This window comes from Lontra canadensis, unplaced genomic scaffold (genome assembly GCF_010015895.1).
Source record: "Lontra canadensis isolate GAN:19392208 unplaced genomic scaffold, GSC_riverotter_1.0 scaffold221, whole genome shotgun sequence".
NCBI lineage: Eukaryota > Metazoa > Chordata > Mammalia > Carnivora > Mustelidae > Lontra > Lontra canadensis.
This window is the reverse complement of record NW_022631215.1, coordinates 97453-104817: the sequence shown is the minus strand read 5'-3', so window position 1 is coordinate 104817 and position 7365 is coordinate 97453. Positions and strand designations below refer to the sequence as shown.

General features: G+C 39.9%; 1 pseudogene; it reads left to right on the top strand.

The window, feature by feature from the left end:
• Positions 1-783: 783 nt before the first annotated feature.
• On the top strand, positions 784-1543 carry LOC116862112 (annotated as a pseudogene).
• Positions 1544-7365: the final 5822 nt, after the last annotated feature.

The window sequence follows — 7365 nt, the reverse complement described above, 5'->3', positions numbered from 1 at the left end:
AAATTCCTAGAAGATGTAGAGCAGATGGGGCAGTGACACTAAGGTGGGGGTGGGGACCCTGAAACCTTGAAGTGCTGAGCCAGCACTTAGGTGGTTTTGGTAGGGGGTTTCTGACTTTTGAAAGGGGTGTGCAAGGTGCCAAAGAGAGACTCCTATATCCAGGACAGTGGTGAGCATGAGACTTAGAAGGGGCAGGGTGGTGTTTGGCAGGAATTGAGGCTTGTCTCCCATCAGAAAGCTGTGCTACAGAAAGAAGGAAGAGACCCTGGCAACCGCAGCATTTGGTGGGAGCCAAATGTGGTATCCTCTTTGTTTGCCCCTCCTGCCTATGCATTCTCTCCTCCCAGCTCTTACAAGCAAAAAGCTGGTATCCTGCTGATACTCCTTGGCCACAGGAGGATCCACAGCAGAGGCAGCAGCAAGATGCCCAATTTGGACACACAAAGCCCACAATCTGAGGCTTTGGTGAGTCTATGTCCCTTGGCCTGGAAAGTGTTGGACAATGGGAAGAAGAATGAAGGGGTGCCCTCTACTTCTTTTGCCCCAACCACAGCTCTCTTACTCTAGCATAGCCAGAAAGAACTAGGGAATAAGGTTAATGCAGGCATGTAGCCAGGATGTTTTGATTTCCAGCTTTCCTGTATAGTTTTCAGGGAAAACTTAGGCACAGGTGATGGAGTGCAGTAACTAGGAGAAAAGCTCATCATGTCATGCATTGAATATATTTTTTCTCAATTTTCTTTCTTTGCCTGTCTTGCTACTGTGCTCCTCACAGGTGTGAAAACCCCATTTGGAAAGAAGGCTGCAGGGCAGCAGCCCAGGACAGCCACAGGAAATACCAGTGTGTCTGTTACCATGATGAAGAGAAAGGCTGCACACAAGAAGCACAGGCCCACATCCCAGCCTCAGGGAAGCATTATAGGCAGAATTCAGCATGAATGGAAAGATGGAGATGAACCCCTAACACAGTGGAAGGGAACCATTCTGGATCAGGTACCTGTAAATCTTTCTTTGTATCTTACAAAATATGATGGATTTGACTCTGTTTATGGATTGAAACTTCACAGAGATGAAAGAGTGTCATCACTTGAAGCCCTTCCTAAATAGAATTGCAACCTAGAGAATCAGTGATACACCCTTAATAGAAATTATGATTGGCAAAGCACTGGAACATATTTTTGAGACAGAGAAACTTTCCAAAAATGAATGTAAGTGGATGGTCGTAACTCAGGCACCTGTCATGAACACATGGTTTTACATTACCTATGAGAAAGATTCTGTATTATACATGTATCAGCTCTTAGATTATTATAAACATGGTGACCCACACATCCTTCCAGATTCCAATGATTCTCCTCTTACAGAGGGGGAGCCAGAAGTTGTAGGCAGCCTTGTAGGCTAACAGCTGGAATATGCCAAAGCTGATGACTCTAAGAGAACTGGCATGGTCATTCATCAAGCAGAAGCAAAACCCTCTGTGTACTTCATCAAATTTGATGATGATTTCCATATCTATGTCTATGATTTGGTAAAAACATCTTAGAGATTATCTTGAAATTTGCCAAACATGTGAGACTATTTGTAAAATCCATACAAAAAGGTCTTGATTGCTCTCTAATTTGTAAGAACAGTCTTCTCCATTTTGCATACTTTTGCCTGGTAAGAAAAAAAAAGCAAAGGAAAGAAGTAAAGCAAAAAAAGGAAAGGAAAGGAAAGAAGGAAGGAGGAAAGGAAAGGAAAGGGGAAGGAAGGGAGGAAGGAAGGAAGGAAGGAAGAAAGGAAGGAAGGAAGAATAAAGGATGGAAGGAAGAAGGGAGGGAGGCAAGGAAGGGAGGAAGAAAGTGAGGGTGGAAGGAAGAAACTTTCACCATATCAAATATTTTTTGAAGAAACCTTTTGCCCATCTCTCCAAACCTTTAACTACTTCTTCTCCACAGGAGAATGATTGATTTGTCTAATAATTAAAAGGGTAAAGCATGACATCCAGTGGCCCTTATTTTCATTTTGGGTGGTGATAATAGATTAAAGGTAGCTGAACACCTCTCACCTCATTCTTTTGGGCACTTGAACTCTCTGCACTCCTTGAAGTGTGAAGCTTCCTGAGATATTCAATATGACTATCTGGGTGAGTCTCTTTGCAACCTCAACTATCTCCCAGATGACCTCAAAAGTCTAACTTGGGGAGGAGTGGGAAGCCCATTTTAGTCTCCGTTCCCATTTGAATTAAAGTAAGGCTAATATTTTGCTCTCTTTATGATTCTTTCACTATTGTTCAACTTGGTTCAAAATCAAGAGGGTAATTACTTTGCATTTTAGTATATAAGCATAGGCTGAGAAATCTAGCAAATTGTGAGGAAGGCAAGCATTTGGAAATAAACCTCCAAGTGGACAAATAAAAGTTGGCCATCCATGGCATTACGGTCTCTGTTGTCTGCAGTAACTCTGACTGATGCCTGCATACAGGGAGTGGGTTTTAACAGATGCAGGCTGTGCAGGCCAGCTTTACCATAAATGGTCTCTGCCAGCTCATTGGAGGATTAAGCCAACCTCTATTCTAGTTATATGGTGAATACTGGGTATAACAAGGATTGACAGTTCTGTCTAGGATCTCAAAATGAAAGAACAAAAATCTGGAATCAGACTAAGATACAGATTTATTTCTTATCTCAAGGGAGAATCTGAGGGGCAACTGGGTGGCTCAGTCAGTTAAGTGTCTGCCTTCAGCACAGGTCATGATCTCAGGGTCCTGGGATCAAGCCCCCTGTTGGGCTCCCTGCTCAGCAGGAAGCCTGCTTCTCCCTTTCCCACTCCTCCTGCCTGTGTTCTCTCTCTCTCTCTTTCTCTCTCTCTGTTAACTGAATGAATGAATTGATGAATGAATGAATAAGTAAATAAGTCTTTTTTTTAAAAGAAAGAGAATCTGAAAAATTTTAGATTAGGTTTTAGATATGATTCTTAGGGGGCTTCCAAGAAGTGGGCAAGGCACTTGCTAAAAGTAAGAAAGGCTGAAAATGGGCTTTACTCTTTCATGGTATCTTAGCATAGATTAGAATCAGTGTTTAGTGATCAATACACTTATTGATGTTTTAAATGCTAGCATTGTTAGATAGAAATATAATAGTTATTTGTTAGGTTTTTTTTTTTTTTTATTTTTAACTTTACACCATTTCTTGGCTGGCCCTATGAAAGTTATGTGCAGAAAAAAGTGAGCCCCACTGCAGCAGAAAAATAGGTAATAAAAAGGTCCACGTATGCTCCATTATTAAAGGCATTAGTGAAGGTTAAACTAAGCCTAAGAAAGCAAGTTTGAAGATACACAAGATTTTATAGAGAAGCACTTGGCCAAAGACAGTGCTTTCTCACTGGGCTTCTAATATGTGCCCCATTTAGCAATAACAGGACTTGGACTACCTCAACTTCATGACTGAGACTCCCAACAGTACAATTAACCCAATTAGTTTAAGTTCACAGGTCATGGAGTCCAGACTACCAGCACAGACTGACATCCTGCGGGGGCTGACACCAAAAAGATACTCTCTTGTCTTCCCTGTTTTCTCTACTTTTCTTCCTCTTGTTGCCACTAAGTTTCTGCTGAGATATTTGATAACAGCAACGTGGGTCATATTACCTATTGTATTAAGTCCTGAGGACATAAATTTGCTTTGGATATCTGCTCTAGTAGCTGGGGATTAGTGTGCTTTCTAATTTTTGCATGTGAGGCTGATACTATAATAATCTTATGTCCTATTGACCCTGTGGGCTTTTGAAGGAACTACATCCAATCAAAAGGAAAACAGTCAGGCTGAAGCTGCTGAGGGACCCCCCACACACACACACACCTGTACAGATAACTTTATGAGATCTGTACGGCTGAAATGAAAAAAAAATTGGGAAAGGAAGAATTTTAGAATTTACTGCCTTTGGGCATTAAAATAGAAATTTAAATTGGAACATTCATTTCTCCCTTAGAGTGTAATGGTTGGCGTTGGTTTCATACAGTTCAAATTAAGGCATTTTTATTATGCTGTATTATTTAGAGTGTTTAATGCTATTTTTGAAGCTCATTATGTAATCTTTGTAAGCTATAGTGAATAATGTGGCTGGACTTAATTGTAAATCGAGGATAAAATAGTGAATGAATTCTCACCTTGAGATGTAATATAGCTTTGGAGTTAATTTAATTAATGTTCTATTTTTACTTCGTTCAGGGTCTTCTAGGGGCAAAAGCAGAATGGCTCACCAGTCTTACACAGATGGGAGCATAACATTCCTAAATATTCTTGGTCTCTTCCAAATGGGGCAGTCAAAACCTGTTTGTTAATGATTGTCTTGGATATTAATCACTGTGGTTTAAGAGAAAAAAATGCCCAAGGGTATGAAGGGATTTTTCGTCTGCCTCTGTGTTTCTGACTCAAGGAAAAAGGAAAGAAAGTAAAAGACTTGCCCCTCTCAAAAATATTTGGAAGAAAATTTCTATCCATCTCCAATTGCTATACTCATTCAGTTTTCTATATGGGAGGAGGAATATCTGATGAAATTGAAAAATAAAAGGTTATAGATAAGCAACCTTGGCCCCTCTTGGCTCTTGAATCCATTCTTCATTGCAAACCATGGAAAAGACTGCAGCCCTTCATTACATGGCTGGGTAAACATCCACTCTGTAGACCCCCGTCATCTTTCTGGGGTGAGGGATCCCATTGTCTTTAGACTGGCAGTGGAAGTTCATGTTGTGCTCAGGTCCAAACCACATTCTCCAGTCCAGACCTACCATCAATAAAGGTGGTATATAGTTTTATTCTTTAGAACATTTGTTTAATATATAGGTTGTTTGTGGGGGATGACCCACATCCTTCTAGTAAATTCAAACAGTGAAAAAGAGCATCCAGTAAAAATCTCCGTTCTTCCTTCCCCTCCCCCAACCTCAACCCTCCAGTCCCACATTCTGAAACTAACCAATGCTACCAGTTAGTGTGTCCTTCCAGAGATAATATATGTTTTCAAAAAGCATAATAAGTATATGTGTGTATCAGTTTTTTAGTACAAATTATGACATTCTATACACGCTATTCTGAACTTTGTTTTTTCACTTAATATATTGAACATGATATTTTAAGTTGTCTTCCATTCCTATGTATATATTGTAGTTAGTTGAGAAGGGAAGGGAAGGAGGCATAATTAATTCAACTCCTTATTTTTTTAATTTTTTATTTAAATTTTAATGAATATATAGTGTAATATTGGCTCAGGAATAGAATTTATTGATTCATCACTTATATATAACAACCAGTGCTCAACACAATTGCCCTCCTCAATACCCATTTAGACCAACACCTGCTGACCTCCCCTACCATTAACCCTCAGTTTGTTCTCAATGGTTAAGTCTCTCTTATGGTTTGCATCCCTCTATTTTTCTTCCCATATTTTCATTTCTTTTGTTTCTTAAACTGACATAAGAGAAAAACCATATGGTACCTGTCTTTCTCTGACTGACTTATTTTGCTTACTTTAGTACACTCTAGCTCCATCCACTTCTTTGCAAATGTACAGATTTCATTCTTTTTGATGGCTGAGTGATATTCCTTTTTATCGGTGTGTGTGGATATATATATATCCACACACATACATATATGCCACATCTTCTTTATCCATTCTTCAGTTCATGGACATTTGGGCTCTTTCTGTAATTTAGCTATTGATAATAATGCTGCATTAAACATCAAGGTGCATGAGCCCCAGTGAATCAGAATTTTTGTATCCTTTGGGTAAATACCTAGTAGTTCAAATGCTAGATTGTACAGTAGTTCGATTTTCAACTTTTTGAACAACTTTCATACTGTCACTCAGCATAATCTCTTCCAGTCCCATCCATGTTTATACAAAAGTTGGGTATTCATGTTTTCTGATGGAGGCATAATATTCCATTGTATATATGGACCATATCTTCTTTATTCATTCACCTGCTGAAGAGCACCTTGGCTCTTTCCACACTTTGGTGACAGTGGCCATTGCTGCCATGAACACTGGGGTACAGATGGCCCTTCATTTCACATCTATACCATCGGGATAAATACCCAGTAGTGCCATTACAGGGTCATAGGGTAGCTCTATTTTTCATTTCCTAAGGAATCTCCACCCTGTTTTCCAAAGTGGCTACACCAACTTGCATTCCCACCAACAGTTTAAGAGGGCTCCCCTTTCTCCACATCTTCTTCAACACATGTTGTTTACTGTCTTGTTAATTTTGGCCATTCTTTTTTTTTTAAGATTTTATTTATTTATTTGACAGACAAAGATCAGAAGCAGGCAGAGAGGCAGGCAGAGGGCGGGGGGGAGGCTCCCTGCAGAGCAGACAGCCTGATGTGAGACTCGATCCCAGGACCCTGAGATCATGACCTGAGCCGAGGGCAGAGGCCTTAACCCACTGAGCCATCCAGGCGCCCCAATTTTGGCCATTCTAACTGATGCAAGGTAGTATCTCAATATGGTTTTGACTTGAATCTCCCTGATGGCTCATGATGATGTATATTTTTTCATGTGTCTGTTAGCTATTTTTATGTCCTCCATGGAAAAGTGTCTGATCATGTCATCTGCCTATTTACTGACATAATTATCAGGTTTTTGAGTGTTGAGTTTGAGGAGTTCTTTAGATCTTGGATATACGCCCTTTGTCTGTAGTGTCATTTGCGAATATCTTCTCCCATGCCATGGATGGCCTCTTTGTTTTGTTGACTGTTTCCTTTACTCTGCAGAAGCTTTTGATCTCGATGAAGTCAAAAGTTCATTTTTGCTCTTGTTTCCTTTGCCTTTGGAGACATGACTTGAAAGAAGTTGCTGTGGCTGATGTCAAAGAGATTACTGCTTATGTTCTCCTCTAGGATTTTGACAGATTCCTGCCTCACGTTGAGGTCTTTTATCCATTTCAAGTTTATCTTTGTGTATGGTGTAAGAGAGTGGTTGAGTTTCATTCTTCTATACATAGCTATCCAATTTTACCAGCACCATTTATTGAAGAGGCTGCCATTTTTCCACTGGATATTTTTTCCTACTTTGTCAAAGATTATTTTACTATAAAGCTGCAGGTCCATATCTGGGCTCTCTACTCTGTTCCACTATTCTATGTGTCTATTTTTGTGCCCATGCCATGCTGTCAAGTTGATCACAGCTTTGTACTAAAGTTACGAATCAGGCAACATGATGCCCCTAGTTGTGTTTTTCTTTTTGCAACCTTTCCTTAACAACTCGTGGTCTCTTCTGGCTCAATACAAATTTTAGGATTGTTTGTTCCAGCACTTTGAAAAGTTCCAGGGGAATTTTGATCGAGATGGCATTGAAAGTATAGATTTCTCTAGGCAGTATAGACATTTT